Here is a 27327-nt window from a genome sequence, read left to right as displayed (position 1 = left end):
CTTACAATAAAAATGGAAATGTATACACGTGTGATATACTTTGGTGAAGAAGTACCTTTTCAATTATCCGCTCCGTGGACTTCTAGAATACTCGAAAAAAAAAAAAGAAACATACATAAAATGATGTATTTTTTATTTACTCTGTTGGATATGGTCAATTATGATTGTTTGTGATATATATATATATAGACATAGCCTCGGTAGCGCAGTAGGAAGCGCGTCAGTCTCATAATCTGAAGGCCGTGAGTTCGAGCCTCACCCGGGGCACACACTTTTAGAATGACGCTTGGGAAATGATCACATGAATGAGAATATGAGAATGTAGGCTTAGGAATTTTTCAAGACCGTAATGGAATAATATGTCAGTGTAAGTGAGGCTTACAGACATATTACGTAGTCTAAGAGCTATTCCCATATGAAAATGGTTACATTCTACGGCAGGTGTGAGTGAAAGGTTACGGAGATTTATTTAAAAGGAACTCTTTGTTTTCATTTTGCTGGCTGATTGTTAAAGTGTAATTTATACGCGTTCGTCGATTGCTCTATTTTGTTAATAAATATAATGAATCGATAATATAAATTTATTTATTTACGTTTGTAGTCTAATTTACTTTCCTTCCTTCTACATACAGAATTGTATTTAGTATATCACGAAATTAATACGAAAACAAATGGTAAAAATAAGAAAACTTAGATTTAAGTCGAGAGGCCTTCTTACACGTACATTATTTTAACCACTACCTAACACTATGTATTTTAATGTAATATCACTTCTCTCATTTCTGTTATAGTTCATATATATATTTACAAGCAATTTCTCTTTCGTATTCTATGTTCGTCTGTTATGACGTTTTCTTCACACATAATATGAAGCTCTCAGTGTACTTTATTCACGACTTCATTTTCAGTTTTAAAACAAATGAAACCCTTGAATTGTAACTCAAGTTATAATGATAAATACTACATTTGTAGAGGTATTCAGATTAAACATTATCTTCATGGTGCTAGTTCTCTGTTAAAATGTACGAAGATTTTCTTACAAGAAACTGTTCTTTTTGTTTTGCTCGCTTAGTGTTAAAGTGTTATTTATTCCTGTCCTTCACTTACCATATTTTATTAATAAATATGATGAAACGAGAAAGGCAAACATTTACGGCTTCATATACGTGAGTCACCTAAGTATATATTTTCAAATTTTAGACGTTCTTTTTTAACTTTTCGTACGTTATTATATGTAATATATCATAAAATCTATTCCAAATTAAATGGTAAAATAAGGAATTTCATATTTACATTGTGAGGCCTTCAACCACGTCCAAATATTTCTTTTATCGTTTTTTTTTATAAAACTTCTTACCACTACCTGTTTATGTATGTTTTAGTGAAACAACACAGTTTTTGTTTTTATTTCTATAACAGTTCACAAATACTCCACATATTTACAGGAGGTTTCTCTTTAGTATTCTTTGTTCGTATGTTTTGAAAATTTTCATCACATTTAATATCAAGCTATCAGTGTAGTTTATTCACGACTTCAAATTTCAGTTTTGATAGGCATGGAACTATTCACTTGTTACTCCAATTCCTATGTTATATACTTCTCTTACAGATTAATTAAGATTGAACATTATCTTGTTTATGCAACTTGCCACAGAATTAACATTTTCCGACAATTATCGTTTGGAATTGTAAATTAAGTTTAAACATTTCGATGAACAACACGAGATATGTAAATAAAGATTTCATCTACTTTCTTTTGCAACTAGGAGGATAACCATTTATGCGTAAAAAAAAGTTTGCAAAGTTTGCACTTCGTTGGCTATTGAATTGTACGATTTTGTTTTCTTAAGAGCGGTTTTCGGAACTTCTATCTATTGGATAGGAACAAAGTGTGGAACACGAGCTCTTAAAAACACCTTAGGCTCTTACAATAAAAATGGAAATGTATACACGTGTGATATACTTTGGTGAAGAAGTACCTTTTCAATTATCCGCTCCGTGGACTTCTAGAATACTCGAAAACAAAAAAAAGAAACATACATAAAATGATGTATTTTTTATTTACTCTGTTGGATATGGTCAATTATGATTGTTTGTGATATATATATATATATATATATACATAGCCTCGGTAGCGCAGTAGGAAGCGCGTCAGTCTCATAATCTGAAGGCCGTGAGTTCGAGCCTCACCCGGGGCACACACTTTTAGAATGACGCTTGGGAAATGATCACATGAATGAGAATATGAGAATGTAGGCTTAGGAATTTTTCAAGACCGTAATGGAATAATATGTCAGTGTAAGTGAGGCTTACAGACATATTACGTAGTCTAAGAGCTATTCCCATATGAAAATGGTTACATTCTACGGCAGGTGTGAGTGAAAGGTTACGGAGATTTATTTAAAAGGAACTCTTTGTTTTCATTTTGCTGGCTGATTGTTAAAGTGTAATTTATACGCGTTCGTCGATTGCTCTATTTTGTTAATAAATATAATGAATCGATAATATAAATTTATTTATTTACGTTTGTAGTCTAATTTACTTTCCTTCCTTCTACATACAGAATTGTATTTAGTATATCACGAAATTAATACGAAAACAAATGGTAAAAATAAGAAAACTTAGATTTAAGTCGAGAGGCCTTCTTACACGTACATTATTTTAACCACTACCTAACACTATGTATTTTAATGTAATATCACTTCTCTCATTTCTGTTATAGTTCATATATATATTTACAAGCAATTTCTCTTTCGTATTCTATGTTCGTCTGTTATGACGTTTTCTTCACACATAATATGAAGCTCTCAGTGTACTTTATTCACGACTTCATTTTCAGTTTTAAAACAAATGAAACCCTTGAATTGTAACTCAAGTTATAATGATAAATACTACATTTGTAGAGGTATTCAGATTAAACATTATCTTCATGGTGCTAGTTCTCTGTTAAAATGTACGAAGATTTTCTTACAAGAAACTGTTCTTTTTTGTTTTGCTCGCTTAGTGTTAAAGTGTTATTTATTCCTGTCCTTCACTTACCATATTTTATTAATAAATATGATGAAACGAGAAAGGCAAACATTTACGGCTTCATATACGTGAGTCACCTAAGTATATATTTTCAAATTTTAGACGTTCTTTTTTAACTTTTCGTACGTTATTATATGTAATATATCATAAAATCTATTCCAAATTAAATGGTAAAAATAAGGAATTTCATATTTACATTGTGAGGCCTTCAACCACGTCCAAATATTTCTTTTATCGTTTTTTTTTATAAAACTTCTTACCACTACCTGTTTATGTATGTTTTAGTGAAACAACACAGTTTTTGTTTTTATTTCTATAACAGTTCACAAATACTCCACATATTTACAGGAGGTTTCTCTTTAGTATTCTTTGTTCGTATGTTTTGAAAATTTTCATCACATTTAATATCAAGCTATCAGTGTAGTTTATTCACGACTTCAAATTTCAGTTTTGATAGGCATGGAACTATTCACTTGTTACTCCAATTCCTATGTTATATACTTCTCTTACAGATTAATTAAGATTGAACATTATCTTGTTTATGCAACTTGCCACAGAATTAACATTTTCCGACAATTATCGTTTGGAATTGTAAATTAAGTTTAAACATTTCGATGAACAACACGAGATATGTAAATAAAGATTTCATCTACTTTCTTTTGCAACTAGGAGGATAACCATTTATGCGTAAAAAAAAGTTTGCAAAGTTTGCACTTCGTTGGCTATTGAATTGTACGATTTTGTTTTCTTAAGAGCGGTTTTCGGAACTTCTATCTATTGGATAGGAACAAAGTGTGGAACACGAGCTCTTAAAAACACCTTAGGCTCTTACAATAAAAATGGAAATGTATACACGTGTGATATACTTTGGTGAAGAAGTACCTTTTCAATTATCCGCTCCGTGGACTTCTAGAATACTCGAAAACAAAAAAAGAAACATACATAAAATGATGTATTTTTTATTTACTCTGTTGGATATGGTCAATTATGATTGTTTGTGATATATATATATATAGACATAGCCTCGGTAGCGCAGTAGGAAGCGCGTCAGTCTCATAATCTGAAGGCCGTGAGTTCGAGCCTCACCCGGGGCACACACTTTTAGAATGACGCTTGGGAAATGATCACATGAATGAGAATATGAGAATGTAGGCTTAGGAATTTTTCAAGACCGTAATGGAATAATATGTCAGTGTAAGTGAGGCTTACAGACATATTACGTAGTCTAAGAGCTATTCCCATATGAAAATGGTTACATTCTACGGCAGGTGTGAGTGAAAGGTTACGGAGATTTATTTAAAAGGAACTCTTTGTTTTCATTTTGCTGGCTGATTGTTAAAGTGTAATTTATACGCGTTCGTCGATTGCTCTATTTTGTTAATAAATATAATGAATCGATAATATAAATTTATTTATTTACGTTTGTAGTCTAATTTACTTTCCTTCCTTCTACATACAGAATTGTATTTAGTATATCACGAAATTAATACGAAAACAAATGGTAAAAATAAGAAAACTTAGATTTAAGTCGAGAGGCCTTCTTACACGTACATTATTTTAACCACTACCTAACACTATGTATTTTAATGTAATATCACTTCTCTCATTTCTGTTATAGTTCATATATATATTTACAAGCAATTTCTCTTTCGTATTCTATGTTCGTCTGTTATGACGTTTTCTTCACACATAATATGAAGCTCTCAGTGTACTTTATTCACGACTTCATTTTCAGTTTTAAAACAAATGAAACCCTTGAATTGTAACTCAAGTTATAATGATAAATACTACATTTGTAGAGGTATTCAGATTAAACATTATCTTCATGGTGCTAGTTCTCTGTTAAAATGTACGAAGATTTTCTTACAAGAAACTGTTCTTTTTGTTTTGCTCGCTTAGTGTTAAAGTGTTATTTATTCCTGTCCTTCACTTACCATATTTTATTAATAAATATGATGAAACGAGAAAGGCAAACATTTACGGCTTCATATACGTGAGTCACCTAAGTATATATTTTCAAATTTTAGACGTTCTTTTTTAACTTTTCGTACGTTATTATATGTAATATATCATAAAATCTATTCCAAATTAAATGGTAAAAATAAGGAATTTCATATTTACATTGTGAGGCCTTCAACCACGTCCAAATATTTCTTTTATCGTTTTTTTTTATAAAACTTCTTACCACTACCTGTTTATGTATGTTTTAGTGAAACAACACAGTTTTTGTTTTTATTTCTATAACAGTTCACAAATACTCCACATATTTACAGGAGGTTTCTCTTTAGTATTCTTTGTTCGTATGTTTTGAAAATTTTCATCACATTTAATATCAAGCTATCAGTGTAGTTTATTCACGACTTCAAATTTCAGTTTTGATAGGCATGGAACTATTCACTTGTTACTCCAATTCCTATGTTATATACTTCTCTTACAGATTAATTAAGATTGAACATTATCTTGTTTATGCAACTTGCCACAGAATTAACATTTTCCGACAATTATCGTTTGGAATTGTAAATTAAGTTTAAACATTTCGATGAACAACACGAGATATGTAAATAAAGATTTCATCTACTTTCTTTTGCAACTAGGAGGATAACCATTTATGCGTAAAAAAAAGTTTGCAAAGTTTGCACTTCGTTGGCTATTGAATTGTACGATTTTGTTTTCTTAAGAGCGGTTTTCGGAACTTCTATCTATTGATAGGAACAAAGTGTGGAACACGAGCTCTTAAAACACCTTAGGCTCTTACAATAAAATGGAAATGTATACACGTGTGATATACTTTGGTGAAGAAGTACCTTTTCAATTATCCGCTCCGTGGACTTCTAGAATACTCGAAAACAAAAAAGAAACATACATAAAATGATGTATTTTTTATTTACTCTGTTGGATATGGTCAATTATGATTGTTTGTGATATATATATATATATACATAGCCTCGGTAGCGCAGTAGGAAGCGCGTCAGTCTCATAATCTGAAGGCCGTGAGTTCGAGCCTCACCCGGGGCACACACTTTAGAATGACGCTTGGGAAATGATCACATGAATGAGAATATGAGAATGTAGGCTTAGGAATTTTTCAAGACTGTAATGGAATAATATGTCAGTGTAAGTGAGGCTTACAGACATATTACGTAGTCTAAGAGCTATTCCCATATGAAAATGGTTACATTCTACGGCAGGTGTGAGTGAAAGGTTACGGAGATTTATTTAAAAGGAACTCTTTGTTTTCATTTTGCTGGCTGATTGTTAAAGTGTAATTTATACGCGTTCGTCGATTGCTCTATTTTGTTAATAAATATAATGAATCGATAATATAAATTTATTTATTTACGTTTGTAGTCTAATTTACTTTCCTTCCTTCTACATACAGAATTGTATTTAGTATATCACGAAATTAATACGAAAACAAATGGTAAAAATAAGAAAACTTAGATTTAAGTCGAGAGGCCTTCTTACACGTACATTATTTTAACCACTACCTAACACTATGTATTTTAATGTAATATCACTTCTCTCATTTCTGTTATAGTTCATATATATATTTACAAGCAATTTCTCTTTCGTATTCTATGTTCGTCTGTTATGACGTTTTCTTCACACATAATATGAAGCTCTCAGTGTACTTTATTCACGACTTCATTTTCAGTTTTAAAACAAATGAAACCCTTGAATTGTAACTCAAGTTATAATGATAAATACTACATTTGTAGAGGTATTCAGATTAAACATTATCTTCATGGTGCTAGTTCTCTGTTAAAATGTACGAAGATTTTCTTACAAGAAACTGTTCTTTTTTGTTTTGCTCGCTTAGTGTTAAAGTGTTATTTATTCCTGTCCTTCACTTACCATATTTTATTAATAAATATGATGAAACGAGAAAGGCAAACATTTACGGCTTCATATACGTGAGTCACCTAAGTATATATTTTCAAATTTTAGACGTTCTTTTTTAACTTTTCGTACGTTATTATATGTAATATATCATAAAATCTATTCCAAATTAAATGGTAAAAATAAGGAATTTCATATTTACATTGTGAGGCCTTCAACCACGTCCAAATATTTCTTTTATCGTTTTTTTTTATAAAACTTCTTACCACTACCTGTTTATGTATGTTTTAGTGAAACAACACAGTTTTTGTTTTTATTTCTATAACAGTTCACAAATACTCCACATATTTACAGGAGGTTTCTCTTTAGTATTCTTTGTTCGTATGTTTTGAAAATTTTCATCACATTTAATATCAAGCTATCAGTGTAGTTTATTCACGACTTCAAATTTCAGTTTTGATAGGCATGGAACTATTCACTTGTTACTCCAATTCCTATGTTATATACTTCTCTTACAGATTAATTAAGATTGAACATTATCTTGTTTATGCAACTTGCCACAGAATTAACATTTTCCGACAATTATCGTTTGGAATTGTAAATTAAGTTTAAACATTTCGATGAACAACACGAGATATGTAAATAAAGATTTCATCTACTTTCTTTTGCAACTAGGAGGATAACCATTTATGCGTAAAAAAAAGTTTGCAAAGTTTGCACTTCGTTGGCTATTGAATTGTACGATTTTGTTTTCTTAAGAGCGGTTTTCGGAACTTCTATCTATTGGATAGGAACAAAGTGTGGAACACGAGCTCTTAAAAACACCTTAGGCTCTTACAATAAAAATGGAAATGTATACACGTGTGATATACTTTGGTGAAGAAGTACCTTTTCAATTATCCGCTCCGTGGACTTCTAGAATACTCGAAAAACAAAAAAGAAACATACATAAAATGATGTATTTTTTATTTACTCTGTTGGATATGGTCAATTATGATTGTTTGTGATATATATATATATATAGACATAGCCTCGGTAGCGCAGTAGGAAGCGCGTCAGTCTCATAATCTGAAGGCCGTGAGTTCGAGCCTCACCCGGGGCACACACTTTTAGAATGACGCTTGGGAAATGATCACATGAATGAGAATATGAGAATGTAGGCTTAGGAATTTTTCAAGACCGTAATGGAATAATATGTCAGTGTAAGTGAGGCTTACAGACATATTACGTAGTCTAAGAGCTATTCCCATATGAAAATGGTTACATTCTACGGCAGGTGTGAGTGAAAGGTTACGGAGATTTATTTAAAAGGAACTCTTTGTTTTCATTTTGCTGGCTGATTGTTAAAGTGTAATTTATACGCGTTCGTCGATTGCTCTATTTTGTTAATAAATATAATGAATCGATAATATAAATTTATTTATTTACGTTTGTAGTCTAATTTACTTTCCTTCCTTCTACATACAGAATTGTATTTAGTATATCACGAAATTAATACGAAAACAAATGGTAAAAATAAGAAAACTTAGATTTAAGTCGAGAGGCCTTCTTACACGTACATTATTTTAACCACTACCTAACACTATGTATTTTAATGTAATATCACTTCTCTCATTTCTGTTATAGTTCATATATATATTTACAAGCAATTTCTCTTTCGTATTCTATGTTCGTCTGTTATGACGTTTTCTTCACACATAATATGAAGCTCTCAGTGTACTTTATTCACGACTTCATTTTCAGTTTTAAAACAAATGAAACCCTTGAATTGTAACTCAAGTTATAATGATAAATACTACATTTGTAGAGGTATTCAGATTAAACATTATCTTCATGGTGCTAGTTCTCTGTTAAAATGTACGAAGATTTTCTTACAAGAAACTGTTCTTTTTTGTTTTGCTCGCTTAGTGTTAAAGTGTTATTTATTCCTGTCCTTCACTTACCATATTTTATTAATAAATATGATGAAACGAGAAAGGCAAACATTTACGGCTTCATATACGTGAGTCACCTAAGTATATATTTTCAAATTTTAGACGTTCTTTTTTAACTTTTCGTACGTTATTATATGTAATATATCATAAAATCTATTCCAAATTAAATGGTAAAAATAAGGAATTTCATATTTACATTGTGAGGCCTTCAACCACGTCCAAATATTTCTTTTATCGTTTTTTTTTATAAAACTTCTTACCACTACCTGTTTATGTATGTTTTAGTGAAACAACACAGTTTTTGTTTTTATTTCTATAACAGTTCACAAATACTCCACATATTTACAGGAGGTTTCTCTTTAGTATTCTTTGTTCGTATGTTTTGAAAATTTTCATCACATTTAATATCAAGCTATCAGTGTAGTTTATTCACGACTTCAAATTTCAGTTTTGATAGGCATGGAACTATTCACTTGTTACTCCAATTCCTATGTTATATACTTCTCTTACAGGTTAATTAAGATTGAACATTATCTTGTTTATGCAACTTGCCACAGAATTAACATTTTCCGACAATTATCGTTTGGAATTGTAAATTAAGTTTAAACATTTCGATGAACAACACGAGATATGTAAATAAAGATTTCATCTACTTTCTTTTGCAACTAGGAGGATAACCATTTATGCGTAAAAAAAAGTTTGCAAAGTTTGCACTTCGTTGGCTATTGAATTGTACGATTTTGTTTTCTTAAGAGCGGTTTTCGGAACTTCTATCTATTGGATAGGAACAAAGTGTGGAACACGAGCTCTTAAAAACACCTTAGGCTCTTACAATAAAAATGGAAATGTATACACGTGTGATATACTTTGGTGAAGAAGTACCTTTTCAATTATCCGCTCCGTGGACTTCTAGAATACTCGAAAAACAAAAAAGAAACATACATAAAATGATGTATTTTTTATTTACTCTGTTGGATATGGTCAATTATGATTGTTTGTGATATATATATATATAGACATAGCCTCGGTAGCGCAGTAGGAAGCGCGTCAGTCTCATAATCTGAAGGCCGTGAGTTCGAGCCTCACCCGGGGCACACACTTTTAGAATGACGCTTGGGAAATGATCACATGAATGAGAATATGAGAATGTAGGCTTAGGAATTTTTCAAGACTGTAATGGAATAATATGTCAGTGTAAGTGAGGCTTACAGACATATTACGTAGTCTAAGAGCTATTCCCATATGAAAATGGTTACATTCTACGGCAGGTGTGAGTGAAAGGTTACGGAGATTTATTTAAAAGGAACTCTTTGTTTTCATTTTGCTGGCTGATTGTTAAAGTGTAATTTATACGCGTTCGTCGATTGCTCTATTTTGTTAATAAATATAATGAATCGATAATATAAATTTATTTATTTACGTTTGTAGTCTAATTTACTTTCCTTCCTTCTACATACAGAATTGTATTTAGTATATCACGAAATTAATACGAAAACAAATGGTAAAAATAAGAAAACTTAGATTTAAGTCGAGAGGCCTTCTTACACGTACATTATTTTAACCACTACCTAACACTATGTATTTTAATGTAATATCACTTCTCTCATTTCTGTTATAGTTCATATATATATTTACAAGCAATTTCTCTTTCGTATTCTATGTTCGTCTGTTATGACGTTTTCTTCACACATAATATGAAGCTCTCAGTGTACTTTATTCACGACTTCATTTTCAGTTTTAAAACAAATGAAACCCTTGAATTGTAACTCAAGTTATAATGATAAATACTACATTTGTAGAGGTATTCAGATTAAACATTATCTTCATGGTGCTAGTTCTCTGTTAAAATGTACGAAGATTTTCTTACAAGAAACTGTTCTTTTTGTTTTGCTCGCTTAGTGTTAAAGTGTTATTTATTCCTGTCCTTCACTTACCATATTTTATTAATAAATATGATGAAACGAGAAAGGCAAACATTTACGGCTTCATATACGTGAGTCACCTAAGTATATATTTTCAAATTTTAGACGTTCTTTTAACTTTTCGTACGTTATTATATGTAATATATCATAAAATCTATTCCAAATTAAATGGTAAAAATAAGGAATTTCATATTTACATTGTGAGGCCTTCAACCACGTCCAAATATTTCTTTTATCGTTTTTTTTTATAAAACTTCTTACCACTACCTGTTTATGTATGTTTTAGTGAAACAACACAGTTTTTGTTTTTATTTCTATAACAGTTCACAAATACTCCACATATTTACAGGAGGTTTCTCTTTAGTATTCTTTGTTCGTATGTTTTGAAAATTTTCATCACATTTAATATCAAGCTATCAGTGTAGTTTATTCACGACTTCAAATTTCAGTTTTGATAGGCATGGAACTATTCACTTGTTACTCCAATTCCTATGTTATATACTTCTCTTACAGATTAATTAAGATTGAACATTATCTTGTTTATGCAACTTGCCACAGAATTAACATTTTCCGACAATTATCGTTTGAATTGTAAATTAAGTTTAAACATTTCGATGAACAACACGAGATATGTAAATAAAGATTTCATCTACTTTCTTTTGCAACTAGGAGGATAACCATTTATGCGTAAAAAAAAGTTTGCAAAGTTTGCACTTCGTTGGCTATTGAATTGTACGATTTTGTTTTCTTAAGAGCGGTTTTCGGAACTTCTATCTATTGGATAGGAACAAAGTGTGGAACACGAGCTCTTAAAAACACCTTAGGCTCTTACAATAAAAATGGAAATGTATACACGTGTGATATACTTTGGTGAAGAAGTACCTTTTCAATTATCCGCTCCGTGGACTTCTAGAATACTCGAAAAACAAAAAAGAAACATACATAAAATGATGTATTTTTTATTTACTCTGTTGGATATGGTCAATTATGATTGTTTGTGATATATATATATATATATAGACATAGCCTCGGTAGCGCAGTAGGAAGCGCGTCAGTCTCATAATCTGAAGGCCGTGAGTTCGAGCCTCACCCGGGGCACACACTTTTAGAATGACGCTTGGGAAATGATCACATGAATGAGAATATGAGAATGTAGGCTTAGGAATTTTTCAAGACCGTAATGGAATAATATGTCAGTGTAAGTGAGGCTTACAGACATATTACGTAGTCTAAGAGCTATTCCCATATGAAAATGGTTACATTCTACGGCAGGTGTGAGTGAAAGGTTACGGAGATTTATTTAAAAGGAACTCTTTGTTTTCATTTTGCTGGCTGATTGTTAAAGTGTAATTTATACGCGTTCGTCGATTGCTCTATTTTGTTAATAAATATAATGAATCGATAATATAAATTTATTTATTTACGTTTGTAGTCTAATTTACTTTCCTTCCTTCTACATACAGAATTGTATTTAGTATATCACGAAATTAATACGAAAACAAATGGTAAAAATAAGAAAACTTAGATTTAAGTCGAGAGGCCTTCTTACACGTACATTATTTTAACCACTACCTAACACTATGTATTTTAATGTAATATCACTTCTCTCATTTCTGTTATAGTTCATATATATATTTACAAGCAATTTCTCTTTCGTATTCTATGTTCGTCTGTTATGACGTTTTCTTCACACATAATATGAAGCTCTCAGTGTACTTTATTCACGACTTCATTTTCAGTTTTAAAACAAATGAAACCCTTGAATTGTAACTCAAGTTATAATGATAAATACTACATTTGTAGAGGTATTCAGATTAAACATTATCTTCATGGTGCTAGTTCTCTGTTAAAATGTACGAAGATTTTCTTACAAGAAACTGTTCTTTTTTGTTTTGCTCGCTTAGTGTTAAAGTGTTATTTATTCCTGTCCTTCACTTACCATATTTTATTAATAAATATGATGAAACGAGAAAGGCAAACATTTACGGCTTCATATACGTGAGTCACCTAAGTATATATTTTCAAATTTTAGACGTTCTTTTTTAACTTTTCGTACGTTATTATATGTAATATATCATAAAATCTATTCCAAATTAAATGGTAAAAATAAGGAATTTCATATTTACATTGTGAGGCCTTCAACCACGTCCAAATATTTCTTTTATCGTTTTTTTTTATAAAACTTCTTACCACTACCTGTTTATGTATGTTTTAGTGAAACAACACAGTTTTTGTTTTTATTTCTATAACAGTTCACAAATACTCCACATATTTACAGGAGGTTTCTCTTTAGTATTCTTTGTTCGTATGTTTTGAAAATTTTCATCACATTTAATATCAAGCTATCAGTGTAGTTTATTCACGACTTCAAATTTCAGTTTTGATAGGCATGGAACTATTCACTTGTTACTCCAATTCCTATGTTATATACTTCTCTTACAGATTAATTAAGATTGAACATTATCTTGTTTATGCAACTTGCCACAGAATTAACATTTTCCGACAATTATCGTTTGAATTGTAAATTAAGTTTAAACATTTCGATGAACAACACGAGATATGTAAATAAAGATTTCATCTACTTTCTTTTGCAACTAGGAGGATAACCATTTATGCGTAAAAAAAAGTTTGCAAAGTTTGCACTTCGTTGGCTATTGAATTGTACGATTTTGTTTTCTTAAGAGCGGTTTTCGGAACTTCTATCTATTGATAGGAACAAAGTGTGGAACACGAGCTCTTAAAAACACCTTAGGCTCTTACAATAAAATGGAAATGTATACACGTGTGATATACTTTGGTGAAGAAGTACCTTTCAATTATCCGCTCCGTGGACTTCTAGAATACTCGAAAACAAAAAAGAAACATACATAAAATGATGTATTTTTATTTACTCTGTTGGATATGGTCAATTATGATTGTTTGTGATATATATATATATAGACATAGCCTCGGTAGCGCAGTAGGAAGCGCGTCAGTCTCATAATCTGAAGGCCGTGAGTTCGAGCCTCACCCGGGGCACACACTTTAGAATGACGCTTGGGAAATGATCACATGAATGAGAATATGAGAATGTAGGCTTAGGAATTTTTCAAGACTGTAATGGAATAATATGTCAGTGTAAGTGAGGCTTACAGACATATTACGTAGTCTAAGAGCTATTCCCATATGAAAATGGTTACATTCTACGGCAGGTGTGAGTGAAAGGTTACGGAGATTTATTTAAAAGGAACTCTTTGTTTTCATTTTGCTGGCTGATTGTTAAAGTGTAATTTATACGCGTTCGTCGATTGCTCTATTTTGTTAATAAATATAATGAATCGATAATATAAATTTATTTATTTACGTTTGTAGTCTAATTTACTTTCCTTCCTTCTACATACAGAATTGTATTTAGTATATCACGAAATTAATACGAAAACAAATGGTAAAAATAAGAAAACTTAGATTTAAGTCGAGAGGCCTTCTTACACGTACATTATTTTAACCACTACCTAACACTATGTATTTTAATGTAATATCACTTCTCTCATTTCTGTTATAGTTCATATATATATTTACAAGCAATTTCTCTTTCGTATTCTATGTTCGTCTGTTATGACGTTTTCTTCACACATAATATGAAGCTCTCAGTGTACTTTATTCACGACTTCATTTTCAGTTTTAAAACAAATGAAACCCTTGAATTGTAACTCAAGTTATAATGATAAATACTACATTTGTAGAGGTATTCAGATTAAACATTATCTTCATGGTGCTAGTTCTCTGTTAAAATGTACGAAGATTTTCTTACAAGAAACTGTTCTTTTTGTTTTGCTCGCTTAGTGTTAAAGTGTTATTTATTCCTGTCCTTCACTTACCATATTTTATTAATAAATATGATGAAACGAGAAAGGCAAACATTTACGGCTTCATATACGTGAGTCACCTAAGTATATATTTTCAAATTTTAGACGTTCTTTTTTAACTTTTCGTACGTTATTATATGTAATATATCATAAAATCTATTCCAAATTAAATGGTAAAAATAAGGAATTTCATATTTACATTGTGAGGCCTTCAACCACGTCCAAATATTTCTTTTATCGTTTTTTTTTATAAAACTTCTTACCACTACCTGTTTATGTATGTTTTAGTGAAACAACACAGTTTTTGTTTTTATTTCTATAACAGTTCACAAATACTCCACATATTTACAGGAGGTTTCTCTTTAGTATTCTTTGTTCGTATGTTTTGAAAATTTTCATCACATTTAATATCAAGCTATCAGTGTAGTTTATTCACGACTTCAAATTTCAGTTTTGATAGGCATGGAACTATTCACTTGTTACTCCAATTCCTATGTTATATACTTCTCTTACAGATTAATTAAGATTGAACATTATCTTGTTTATGCAACTTGCCACAGAATTAACATTTTCCGACAATTATCGTTTGAATTGTAAATTAAGTTTAAACATTTCGATGAACAACACGAGATATGTAAATAAAGATTTCATCTACTTTCTTTTGCAACTAGGAGGATAACCATTTATGCGTAAAAAAAAGTTTGCAAAGTTTGCACTTCGTTGGCTATTGAATTGTACGATTTTGTTTTCTTAAGAGCGGTTTTCGGAACTTCTATCTATTGATAGGAACAAAGTGTGGAACACGAGCTCTTAAAAACACCTTAGGCTCTTACAATAAAATGGAAATGTATACACGTGTGATATACTTTGGTGAAGAAGTACCTTTCAATTATCCGCTCCGTGGACTTCTAGAATACTGAAAACAAAAAAAGAAACATACATAAAATGATGTATTTTTTATTTACTCTGTTGGATATGGTCAATTATGATTGTTTGTGATATATATATATATATATATATAGCCTCGGTAGCGCAGTAGGAAGCGCGTCAGTCTCATAATCTGAAGGCCGTGAGTTCGAGCCTCACCCGGGGCACACACTTTAGAATGACGCTTGGGAAATGATCACATGAATGAGAATATGAGAATGTAGGCTTAGGAATTTTTCAAGACTGTAATGGAATAATATGTCAGTGTAAGTGAGGCTTACAGACATATTACGTAGTCTAAGAGCTATTCCCATATGAAAATGGTTACATTCTACGGCAGGTGTGAGTGAAAGGTTACGGAGATTTATTTAAAAGGAACTCTTTGTTTTCATTTTGCTGGCTGATTGTTAAAGTGTAATTTATACGCGTTCGTCGATTGCTCTATTTTGTTAATAAATATAATGAATCGATAATATAAATTTATTTATTTACGTTTGTAGTCTAATTTACTTTCCTTCCTTCTACATACAGAATTGTATTTAGTATATCACGAAATTAATACGAAAACAAATGGTAAAAATAAGAAAACTTAGATTTAAGTCGAGAGGCCTTCTTACACGTACATTATTTTAACCACTACCTAACACTATGTATTTTAATGTAATATCACTTCTCTCATTTCTGTTATAGTTCATATATATATTTACAAGCAATTTCTCTTTCGTATTCTATGTTCGTCTGTTATGACGTTTTCTTCACACATAATATGAAGCTCTCAGTGTACTTTATTCACGACTTCATTTTCAGTTTTAAAACAAATGAAACCCTTGAATTGTAACTCAAGTTATAATGATAAATACTACATTTGTAGAGGTATTCAGATTAAACATTATCTTCATGGTGCTAGTTCTCTGTTAAAATGTACGAAGATTTTCTTACAAGAAACTGTTCTTTTTGTTTTGCTCGCTTAGTGTTAAAGTGTTATTTATTCCTGTCCTTCACTTACCATATTTTATTAATAAATATGATGAAACGAGAAAGGCAAACATTTACGGCTTCATATACGTGAGTCACCTAAGTATATATTTTCAAATTTTAGACGTTCTTTTAACTTTTCGTACGTTATTATATGTAATATATCATAAAATCTATTCCAAATTAAATGGTAAAAATAAGGAATTTCATATTTACATTGTGAGGCCTTCAACCACGTCCAAATATTTCTTTTATCGTTTTTTTTTATAAAACTTCTTACCACTACCTGTTTATGTATGTTTTAGTGAAACAACACAGTTTTGTTTTTTATTTCTATAACAGTTCACAAATACTCCACATATTTACAGGAGGTTTCTCTTTAGTATTCTTTGTTCGTATGTTTTGAAAATTTTCATCACATTTAATATCAAGCTATCAGTGTAGTTTATTCACGACTTCAAATTTCAGTTTTGATAGGCATGGAACTATTCACTTGTTACCCAATTCCTATGTTATATACTTCTCTTACAGATTAATTAAGATTGAACATTATCTTGTTTATGCAACTTGCCACAGAATTAACATTTTCCGACAATTATCGTTTGAATTGTAAATTAAGTTTAAACATTTCGATGAACAACACGAGATATGTAAATAAAGATTTCATCTACTTTCTTTTGCAACTAGGAGGATAACCATTTATGCGTAAAAAAAAGTTTGCAAAGTTTGCACTTCGTTGGCTATTGAATTGTACGATTTTGTTTTCTTAAGAGCGGTTTTCGGAACTTCTATCTATTGATAGGAACAAAGTGTGGAACACGAGCTCTTAAAAACACCTTAGGCTCTTACAATAAAATGGAAATGTATACACGTGTGATATACTTTGGTGAAGAAGTACCTTTCAATTATCCGCTCCGTGGACTTCTAGAATACTGAAAACAAAAAAAGAAACATACATAAAATGATGTATTTTTTATTTACTCTGTTGGATATGGTCAATTATGATTGTTTGTGATATATATATATATATATATAGACATAGCCTCGGTAGCGCAGTAGGAAGCGCGTCAGTCTCATAATCTGAAGGCCGTGAGTTCGAGCCTCACCCGGGGCACACACTTTAGAATGACGCTTGGGAAATGATCACATGAATGAGAATATGAGAATGTAGGCTTAGGAATTTTTCAAGACTGTAATGGAATAATATGTCAGTGTAAGTGAGGCTTACAGACATATTACGTAGTCTAAGAGCTATTCCCATATGAAAATGGTTACATTCTACGGCAGGTGTGAGTGAAAGGTTACGGAGATTTATTTAAAAGGAACTCTTTGTTTTCATTTTGCTGGCTGATTGTTAAAGTGTAATTTATACGCGTTCGTCGATTGCTCTATTTTGTTAATAAATATAATGAATCGATAATATAAATTTATTTATTTACGTTTGTAGTCTAATTTACTTTCCTTCCTTCTACATACAGAATTGTATTTAGTATATCACGAAATTAATACGAAAACAAATGGTAAAAATAAGAAAACTTAGATTTAAGTCGAGAGGCCTTCTTACACGTACATTATTTTAACCACTACCTAACACTATGTATTTTAATGTAATATCACTTCTCTCATTTCTGTTATAGTTCATATATATATTTACAAGCAATTTCTCTTTCGTATTCTATGTTCGTCTGTTATGACGTTTTCTTCACACATAATATGAAGCTCTCAGTGTACTTTATTCACGACTTCATTTTCAGTTTTAAAACAAATGAAACCCTTGAATTGTAACTCAAGTTATAATGATAAATACTACATTTGTAGAGGTATTCAGATTAAACATTATCTTCATGGTGCTAGTTCTCTGTTAAAATGTACGAAGATTTTCTTACAAGAAACTGTTCTTTTTGTTTTGCTCGCTTAGTGTTAAAGTGTTATTTATTCCTGTCCTTCACTTACCATATTTTATTAATAAATATGATGAAACGAGAAAGGCAAACATTTACGGCTTCATATACGTGAGTCACCTAAGTATATATTTTCAAATTTTAGACGTTCTTTTTTAACTTTTCGTACGTTATTATATGTAATATATCATAAAATCTATTCCAAATTAAATGGTAAAAATAAGGAATTTCATATTTACATTGTGAGGCCTTCAACCACGTCCAAATATTTCTTTTATCGTTTTTTTTTATAAAACTTCTTACCACTACCTGTTTATGTATGTTTTAGTGAAACAACACAGTTTTTGTTTTTATTTCTATAACAGTTCACAAATACTCCACATATTTACAGGAGGTTTCTCTTTAGTATTCTTTGTTCGTATGTTTTGAAAATTTTCATCACATTTAATATCAAGCTATCAGTGTAGTTTATTCACGACTTCAAATTTCAGTTTTGATAGGCATGGAACTATTCACTTGTTACTCCAATTCCTATGTTATATACTTCTCTTACAGATTAATTAAGATTGAACATTATCTTGTTTATGCAACTTGCCACAGAATTAACATTTTCCGACAATTATCGTTTGGAATTGTAAATTAAGTTTAAACATTTCGATGAACAACACGAGATATGTAAATAAAGATTTCATCTACTTTCTTTTGCAACTAGGAGGATAACCATTTATGCGTAAAAAAAAGTTTGCAAAGTTTGCACTTCGTTGGCTATTGAATTGTACGATTTTGTTTTCTTAAGAGCGGTTTTCGGAACTTCTATCTATTGGATAGGAACAAAGTGTGGAACACGAGCTCTTAAAAACACCTTAGGCTCTTACAATAAAAATGGAAATGTATACACGTGTGATATACTTTGGTGAAGAAGTACCTTTTCAATTATCCGCTCCGTGGACTTCTAGAATACTCGAAAACAAAAAAAGAAACATACATAAAATGATGTATTTTTATTTACTCTGTTGGATATGGTCAATTATGATTGTTTGTGATATATATATATATAGACATAGCCTCGGTAGCGCAGTAGGAAGCGCGTCAGTCTCATAATCTGAAGGCCGTGAGTTCGAGCCTCACCCGGGGCACACACTTTTAGAATGACGCTTGGGAAATGATCACATGAATGAGAATATGAGAATGTAGGCTTAGGAATTTTTCAAGACTGTAATGGAATAATATGTCAGTGTAAGTGAGGCTTACAGACATATTACGTAGTCTAAGAGCTATTCCCATATGAAAATGGTTACATTCTACGGCAGGTGTGAGTGAAAGGTTACGGAGATTTATTTAAAAGGAACTCTTTGTTTTCATTTTGCTGGCTGATTGTTAAAGTGTAATTTATACGCGTTCGTCGATTGCTCTATTTTGTTAATAAATATAATGAATCGATAATATAAATTTATTTATTTACGTTTGTAGTCTAATTTACTTTCCTTCCTTCTACATACAGAATTGTATTTAGTATATCACGAAATTAATACGAAAACAAATGGTAAAAATAAGAAAACTTAGATTTAAGTCGAGAGGCCTTCTTACACGTACATTATTTTAACCACTACCTAACACTATGTATTTTAATGTAATATCACTTCTCTCATTTCTGTTATAGTTCATATATATATTTACAAGCAATTTCTCTTTCGTATTCTATGTTCGTCTGTTATGACGTTTTCTTCACACATAATATGAAGCTCTCAGTGTACTTTATTCACGACTTCATTTTCAGTTTTAAAACAAATGAAACCCTTGAATTGTAACTCAAGTTATAATGATAAATACTACATTTGTAGAGGTATTCAGATTAAACATTATCTTCATGGTGCTAGTTCTCTGTTAAAATGTACGAAGATTTTCTTACAAGAAACTGTTCTTTTTGTTTTGCTCGCTTAGTGTTAAAGTGTTATTTATTCCTGTCCTTCACTTACCATATTTTATTAATAAATATGATGAAACGAGAAAGGCAAACATTTACGGCTTCATATACGTGAGTCACCTAAGTATATATTTTCAAATTTTAGACGTTCTTTTTTAACTTTTCGTACGTTATTATATGTAATATATCATAAAATCTATTCCAAATTAAATGGTAAAAAATAAGGAATTTCATATTTACATTGTGAGGCCTTCAACCACGTCCAAATATTTCTTTTATCGTTTTTTTTTATAAAACTTCTTACCACTACCTGTTTATGTATGTTTTAGTGAAACAACACAGTTTTTGTTTTTTATTTCTATAACAGTTCACAAATACTCCACATATTTACAGGAGGTTTCTCTTTAGTATTCTTTGTTCGTATGTTTTGAAAATTTTCATCACATTTAATATCAAGCTATCAGTGTAGTTTATTCACGACTTCAAATTTCAGTTTTGATAGGCATGGAACTATTCACTTGTTACTCCAATTCCTATGTTATATACTTCTCTTACAGATTAATTAAGATTGAACATTATCTTGTTTATGCAACTTGCCACAGAATTAACATTTTCCGACAATTATCGTTTGGAATTGTAAATTAAGTTTAAACATTTCGATGAACAACACGAGATATGTAAATAAAGATTTCATCTACTTTCTTTTGCAACTAGGAGGATAACCATTTATGCGTAAAAAAAAGTTTGCAAAGTTTGCACTTCGTTGGCTATTGAATTGTACGATTTTGTTTTCTTAAGAGCGGTTTTCGGAACTTCTATCTATTGGATAGGAACAAAGTGTGGAACACGAGCTCTTAAAAACACCTTAGGCTCTTACAATAAAAATGGAAATGTATACACGTGTGATATACTTTGGTGAAGAAGTACCTTTTCAATTATCCGCTCCGTGGACTTCTAGAATACTCGAAAAACAAAAAAGAAACATACATAAAATGATGTATTTTTTATTTACTCTGTTGGATATGGTCAATTATGATTGTTTGTGATATATATATATATATATATAGACATAGCCTCGGTAGCGCAGTAGGAAGCGCGTCAGTCTCATAATCTGAAGGCCGTGAGTTCGAGCCTCACCCGGGGCACACACTTTTAGAATGACGCTTGGGAAATGATCACATGAATGAGAATATGAGAATGTAGGCTTAGGAATTTTTCAAGACCGTAATGGAATAATATGTCAGTGTAAGTGAGGCTTACAGACATATTACGTAGTCTAAGAGCTATTCCCATATGAAAATGGTTACATTCTACGGCAGGTGTGAGTGAAAGGTTACGGAGATTTATTTAAAAGGAACTCTTTGTTTTCATTTTGCTGGCTGATTGTTAAAGTGTAATTTATACGCGTTCGTCGATTGCTCTATTTTGTTAATAAATATAATGAATCGATAATATAAATTTATTTATTTACGTTTGTAGTCTAATTTACTTTCCTTCCTTCTACATACAGAATTGTATTTAGTATATCACGAAATTAATACGAAAACAAATGGTAAAAATAAGAAAACTTAGATTTAAGTCGAGAGGCCTTCTTACACGTACATTATTTTAACCACTACCTAACACTATGTATTTTAATGTAATATCACTTCTCTCATTTCTGTTATAGTTCATATATATATTTACAAGCAATTTCTCTTTCGTATTCTATGTTCGTCTGTTATGACGTTTTCTTCACACATAATATGAAGCTCTCAGTGTACTTTATTCACGACTTCATTTTCAGTTTTAAAACAAATGAAACCCTTGAATTGTAACTCAAGTTATAATGATAAATACTACATTTGTAGAGGTATTCAGATTAAACATTATCTTCATGGTGCTAGTTCTCTGTTAAAATGTACGAAGATTTTCTTACAAGAAACTGTTCTTTTTGTTTTGCTCGCTTAGTGTTAAAGTGTTATTTATTCCTGTCCTTCACTTACCATATTTTATTAATAAATATGATGAAACGAGAAAGGCAAACATTTACGGCTTCATATACGTGAGTCACCTAAGTATATATTTTCAAATTTTAGAGATTCTTTTTAACTTTTCGTACGTTATTATATGTAATATATCATAAAATCTATTCCAAATTAAATGGTAAAAATAAGGAATTTCATATTTACATTGTGAGGCCTTCAACCACGTCCAAATATTTCTTTTATCGTTTTTTTTTATAAAACTTCTTACCACTACCTGTTTATGTATGTTTTAGTGAAACAACACAGTTTTGTTTTATTTCTATAACAGTTCACAAATACTCCACATATTTACAGGAGGTTTCTCTTTAGTATTCTTTGTTCGTATGTTTTGAAAATTTTCATCACATTTAATATCAAGCTATCAGTGTAGTTTATTCACGACTTCAAATTTCAGTTTTGATAGGCATGGAACTATTCACTTGTTACTCCAATTCCTATGTTATATACTTCTCTTACAGATTAATTAAGATTGAACATTATCTTGTTTATGCAACTTGCCACAGAATTAACATTTTCCGACAATTATCGTTTGGAATTGTAAATTAAGTTTAAACATTTCGATGAACAACACGAGATATGTAAATAAAGATTTCATCTACTTTCTTTTGCAACTAGGAGGATAACCATTTATGCGTAAAAAAAAGTTTGCAAAGTTTGCACTTCGTTGGCTATTGAATTGTACGATTTTGTTTTCTTAAGAGCGGTTTTCGGAACTTCTATCTATTGGATAGGAACAAAGTGTGGAACACGAGCTCTTAAAAACACCTTAGGCTCTTACAATAAAATGGAAATGTATACACGTGTGATATACTTTGGTGAAGAAGTACCTTTTCAATTATCCGCTCCGTGGACTTCTAGAATACTCGAAAACAAAAAAAGAAACATACATAAAATGATGTATTTTTATTTACTCTGTTGGATATGGTCAATTATGATTGTTTGTGATATATATATATATATAGACATAGCCTCGGTAGCGCAGTAGGAAGCGCGTCAGTCTCATAATCTGAAGGCCGTGAGTTCGAGCCTCACCCGGGGCACACACTTTTAGAATGACGCTTGGGAAATGATCACATGAATGAGAATATGAGAATGTAGGCTTAGGAATTTTTCAAGACCGTAATGGAATAATATGTCAGTGTAAGTGAGGCTTACAGACATATTACGTAGTCTAAGAGCTATTCCCATATGAAAATGGTTACATTCTACGGCAGGTGTGAGTGAAAGGTTACGGAGATTTATTTAAAAGGAACTCTTTGTTTTCATTTTGCTGGCTGATTGTTAAAGTGTAATTTATACGCGTTCGTCGATTGCTCTATTTTGTTAATAAATATAATGAATCGATAATATAAATTTATTTATTTACGTTTGTAGTCTAATTTACTTTCCTTCCTTCTACATACAGAATTGTATTTAGTATATCACGAAATTAATACGAAAACAAATGGTAAAAATAAGAAAACTTAGATTTAAGTCGAGAGGCCTTCTTACACGTACATTATTTTAACCACTACCTAACACTATGTATTTTAATGTAATATCACTTCTCTCATTTCTGTTATAGTTCATATATATATTTACAAGCAATTTCTCTTTCGTATTCTATGTTCGTCTGTTATGACGTTTTCTTCACACATAATATGAAGCTCTCAGTGTACTTTATTCACGACTTCATTTTCAGTTTTAAAACAAATGAAACCCTTGAATTGTAACTCAAGTTATAATGATAAATACTACATTTGTAGAGGTATTCAGATTAAACATTATCTTCATGGTGCTAGTTCTCTGTTAAAATGTACGAAGATTTTCTTACAAGAAACTGTTCTTTTGTTTTGCTCGCTTAGTGTTAAAGTGTTATTTATTCCTGTCCTTCACTTACCATATTTTATTAATAAATATGATGAAACGAGAAAGGCAAACATTTACGGCTTCATATACGTGAGTCACCTAAGTATATATTTTCAAATTTTAGACGTTCTTTTTAACTTTTCGTACGTTATTATATGTAATATATCATAAAATCTATTCCAAATTAAATGGTAAAAATAAGGAATTTCATATTTACATTGTGAGGCCTTCAACCACGTCCAAATATTTCTTTCATCGTTTTTTTTATAAAACTTCTTACCACTACCTGTTTATGTATGTTTTAGTGAAACAACACAGTTTTTGTTTTATTTCTATAACAGTTCACAAATACTCCACATATTTACAGGAGGTTTCTCTTTAGTATTCTTTGTTCGTATGTTTTGAAAATTTTCATCACATTTAATATCAAGCTATCAGTGTAGTTTATTCACGACTTCAAATTTCAGTTTTGATAGGCATGGAACTATTCACTTGTTACTCCAATTCCTATGTTATATACTTCTCTTACAGATTAATTAAGATTGAACATTATCTTGTTTATGCAACTTGCCACAGAATTAACATTTTCCGACAATTATCGTTTGGAATTGTAAATTAAGTTTAAACATTTCGATGAACAACACGAGATATGTAAATAAAGATTTCATCTACTTTCTTTTGCAACTAGGAGGATAACCATTTATGCGTAAAAAAAGTTTGCAAAGTTTGCACTTCGTTGGCTATTGAATTGTACGATTTTGTTTTCTTAAGAGCGGTTTTCGGAACTTCTATCTATTGGATAGGAACAAAGTGTGGAACACGAGCTCTTAAAAAACACCTTAGGCTCTTACAATAAAATGGAAATGTATACACGTGTGATATACTTTGGTGAAGAAGTACCTTTTCAATTATCCGCTCCGTGGACTTCTAGAATACTCGAAAAACAAAAAAAGAAACATACATAAAATGATGTATTTTTATTTACTCTGTTGGATATGGTCAATTATGATTGTTTGTGATATATATATATATAGACATAGCCTCGGTAGCGCAGTAGGAAGCGCGTCAGTCTCATAATCTGAAGGCCGTGAGTTCGAGCCTCACCCGGGGCACACACTTTTAGAATGACGCTTGGGAAATGATCACATGAATGAGAATATGAGAATGTAGGCTTAGGAATTTTTCAAGACCGTAATGGAATAATATGTCAGTGTAAGTGAGGCTTACAGACATATTACGTAGTCTAAGAGCTATTCCCATATGAAAATGGTTACATTCTACGGCAGGTGTGAGTGAAAGGTTACGGAGATTTATTTAAAAGGAACTCTTTGTTTTCATTTTGCTGGCTGATTGTTAAAGTGTAATTTATACGCGTTCGTCGATTGCTCTATTTTGTTAATAAATATAATGAATCGATAATATAAATTTATTTATTTACGTTTGTAGTCTAATTTACTTTCCTTCCTTCTACATACAGAATTGTATTTAGTATATCACGAAATTAATACGAAAACAAATGGTAAAAATAAGAAAACTTAGATTTAAGTCGAGAGGCCTTCTTACACGTACATTATTTTAACCACTACCTAACACTATGTATTTTAATGTAATATCACTTCTCTCATTTCTGTTATAGTTCATATATATATTTACAAGCAATTTCTCTTTCGTATTCTATGTTCGTCTGTTATGACGTTTTCTTCACACATAATATGAAGCTCTCAGTGTACTTTATTCACGACTTCATTTTCAGTTTTAAAACAAATGAAACCCTTGAATTGTAACTCAAGTTATAATGATAAATACTACATTTGTAGAGGTATTCAGATTAAACATTATCTTCATGGTGCTAGTTCTCTGTTAAAATGTACGAAGATTTTCTTACAAGAAACTGTTCTTTTTGTTTTGCTCGCTTAGTGTTAAAGTGTTATTTATTCCTGTCCTTCACTTACCATATTTTATTAATAAATATGATGAAACGAGAAAGGCAAACATTTACGGCTTCATATACGTGAGTCACCTAAGTATATATTTTCAAATTTTAGACGTTCTTTTTTAACTTTTCGTACGTTATTATATGTAATATATCATAAAATCTATTCCAAATTAAATGGTAAAAATAAGGAATTTCATATTTACATTGTGAGGCCTTCAACCACGTCCAAATATTTCTTTTATCGTTTTTTTTTTATAAAACTTCTTACCACTACCTGTTTATGTATGTTTTAGTGAAACAACACAGTTTTGTTTTTATTTCTATAACAGTTCACAAATACTCCACATATTTACAGGAGGTTTCTCTTTAGTATTCTTTGTTCGTATGTTTTGAAAATTTTCATCACATTTAATATCAAGCTATCAGTGTAGTTTATTCACGACTTCAAATTTCAGTTTTGATAGGCATGGAACTATTCACTTGTTACTCCAATTCCTATGTTATATACTTCTCTTACAGGTTAATTAAGATTGAACATTATCTTGTTTATGCAACTTGCCACAGAATTAACATTTTCCGACAATTATCGTTTGGAATTGTAAATTAAGTTTAAACATTTCGATGAACAACACGAGATATGTAAATAAAGATTTCATCTACTTTCTTTTGCAACTAGGAGGATAACCATTTATGCGTAAAAAAAGTTTGCAAAGTTTGCACTTCGTTGGCTATTGAATTGTACGATTTTGTTTTCTTAAGAGCGGTTTTCGGAACTTCTATCTATTGATAGGAACAAAGTGTGGAACACGAGCTCTTAAAACACCTTAGGCTCTTACAATAAAATGGAAATGTATACACGTGTGATATACTTTGGTGAAGAAGTACCTTTTCAATTATCCGCTCCGTGGACTTCTAGAATACTCGAAAACAAAAAAGAAACATACATAAAATGATGTATTTTTATTTACTCTGTTGGATATGGTCAATTATGATTGTTTGTGATATATATATATATAGACATAGCCTCGGTAGCGCAGTAGGAAGCGCGTCAGTCTCATAATCTGAAGGCCGTGAGTTCGAGCCTCACCCGGGGCACACACTTTAGAATGACGCTTGGGAAATGATCACATGAATGAGAATATGAGAATGTAGGCTTAGGAATTTTTCAAGACTGTAATGGAATAATATGTCAGTGTAAGTGAGGCTTACAGACATATT

At 30.9% G+C, this 27327-nt stretch overlaps 15 non-coding genes across 15 annotated transcripts; all 15 read left to right on the top strand.

Annotated features, from left to right (window-relative positions):
• The first annotated feature begins 194 nt into the window (after nt 1-194).
• TRNAM-CAU (transfer RNA methionine (anticodon CAU)) lies at nt 195-267 on the top strand. Its single transcript has one exon. It is a non-coding gene; the product is annotated as a tRNA-Met (tRNA).
• A 1858-nt stretch (nt 268-2125) lies between these two features.
• Nucleotides 2126-2198, top strand: TRNAM-CAU (transfer RNA methionine (anticodon CAU)). The gene has a single exon. It is a non-coding gene; the product is annotated as a tRNA-Met (tRNA).
• Nucleotides 2199-4051: 1853 nt separating this feature from the next.
• Nucleotides 4052-4124, top strand: TRNAM-CAU (transfer RNA methionine (anticodon CAU)). The gene has a single exon. It is a non-coding gene; the product is annotated as a tRNA-Met (tRNA).
• Nucleotides 4125-5972: 1848 nt separating this feature from the next.
• On the top strand, nt 5973-6045 carry TRNAM-CAU (transfer RNA methionine (anticodon CAU)). The gene has a single exon. It is a non-coding gene; the product is annotated as a tRNA-Met (tRNA).
• Nucleotides 6046-7899: 1854 nt separating this feature from the next.
• On the top strand, nt 7900-7972 carry TRNAM-CAU (transfer RNA methionine (anticodon CAU)). Its single transcript has one exon. It is a non-coding gene; the product is annotated as a tRNA-Met (tRNA).
• Nucleotides 7973-9825: 1853 nt separating this feature from the next.
• Nucleotides 9826-9898, top strand: TRNAM-CAU (transfer RNA methionine (anticodon CAU)). The gene has a single exon. It is a non-coding gene; the product is annotated as a tRNA-Met (tRNA).
• Nucleotides 9899-11751: 1853 nt separating this feature from the next.
• On the top strand, nt 11752-11824 carry TRNAM-CAU (transfer RNA methionine (anticodon CAU)). Its single transcript has one exon. It is a non-coding gene; the product is annotated as a tRNA-Met (tRNA).
• Nucleotides 11825-13671: 1847 nt separating this feature from the next.
• TRNAM-CAU (transfer RNA methionine (anticodon CAU)) lies at nt 13672-13744 on the top strand. Its single transcript has one exon. It is a non-coding gene; the product is annotated as a tRNA-Met (tRNA).
• A 1848-nt stretch (nt 13745-15592) lies between these two features.
• Nucleotides 15593-15665, top strand: TRNAM-CAU (transfer RNA methionine (anticodon CAU)). Its single transcript has one exon. It is a non-coding gene; the product is annotated as a tRNA-Met (tRNA).
• Nucleotides 15666-17514: 1849 nt separating this feature from the next.
• Nucleotides 17515-17587, top strand: TRNAM-CAU (transfer RNA methionine (anticodon CAU)). Its single transcript has one exon. It is a non-coding gene; the product is annotated as a tRNA-Met (tRNA).
• Nucleotides 17588-19437: 1850 nt separating this feature from the next.
• Nucleotides 19438-19510, top strand: TRNAM-CAU (transfer RNA methionine (anticodon CAU)). Its single transcript has one exon. It is a non-coding gene; the product is annotated as a tRNA-Met (tRNA).
• A 1860-nt stretch (nt 19511-21370) lies between these two features.
• Nucleotides 21371-21443, top strand: TRNAM-CAU (transfer RNA methionine (anticodon CAU)). Its single transcript has one exon. It is a non-coding gene; the product is annotated as a tRNA-Met (tRNA).
• Nucleotides 21444-23292: 1849 nt separating this feature from the next.
• On the top strand, nt 23293-23365 carry TRNAM-CAU (transfer RNA methionine (anticodon CAU)). The gene has a single exon. It is a non-coding gene; the product is annotated as a tRNA-Met (tRNA).
• Nucleotides 23366-25212: 1847 nt separating this feature from the next.
• Nucleotides 25213-25285, top strand: TRNAM-CAU (transfer RNA methionine (anticodon CAU)). Its single transcript has one exon. It is a non-coding gene; the product is annotated as a tRNA-Met (tRNA).
• A 1846-nt stretch (nt 25286-27131) lies between these two features.
• TRNAM-CAU (transfer RNA methionine (anticodon CAU)) lies at nt 27132-27204 on the top strand. The gene has a single exon. It is a non-coding gene; the product is annotated as a tRNA-Met (tRNA).
• The last annotated feature ends 123 nt before the right edge of the window (nt 27205-27327 follow it).

The sequence above is a fragment of the Tachypleus tridentatus genome, chromosome 8 (genome assembly GCF_004210375.1).
Source record: "Tachypleus tridentatus isolate NWPU-2018 chromosome 8, ASM421037v1, whole genome shotgun sequence".
In the NCBI taxonomy this organism is placed as follows: Eukaryota; Metazoa; Arthropoda; class Merostomata; order Xiphosura; family Limulidae; genus Tachypleus; species Tachypleus tridentatus.
Note: the sequence above shows the minus strand (reverse complement) of the source record. Positions and strands in the feature narration are given on the sequence as shown.